Below are 532 nucleotides of genomic sequence, written 5' to 3'. Positions count from 1 at the left end.
AGATTACACTTCCTTGGTTGGGGCCGTTTCTTGGAAGGTCCTCCGAAGGAACGGTAACGCAGGATATGCCGTGTTGCGCCAGCCCTGGAGGAGTCAGGTGGCGGCCGCGTGGCTGCAGGATACTAGCACTGTTATCCGTCGGGAGGTCCTTACCCGCTGAGTGCCGCGGCCTCCTGAGTTCCGTTGCTCTCGGCTCGGCGATAAGGGCCTTGTCGCTCTCCTCAAGGACTTTGGGTGACGCCGCCGAGGGTCCTGTCACTCCGGCCGAAGGAGGAGGACTTCTGCGACGACGTCCAACGGGGATATTGTCTCGCGGGCGCGGGTGATGCGTGGCCGCCCTCTGCTATGACATTCCTCGGGTCGCGATCGCTTGAGATTGATGGTGATGAGGGCGATCACGAGGTTCCTGAGGGTAATGGCGGAGGCAGTTGCACAGATGATGATGCCGCTGCGCCAGTGGGATGGCTTTCATTTTTATGTAAATATTGCCAGAGTCATTGGCGGTATTTACATTGGAATCTTTTATCGCTCA

Source organism: Penaeus monodon, chromosome 24 (assembly GCF_015228065.2).
Source record: "Penaeus monodon isolate SGIC_2016 chromosome 24, NSTDA_Pmon_1, whole genome shotgun sequence".
Taxonomy (NCBI): domain Eukaryota; kingdom Metazoa; phylum Arthropoda; class Malacostraca; order Decapoda; family Penaeidae; genus Penaeus; species Penaeus monodon.
The sequence above is the reverse complement of the archived record's forward strand: the minus strand, read 5'-3'. Positions refer to the sequence as shown.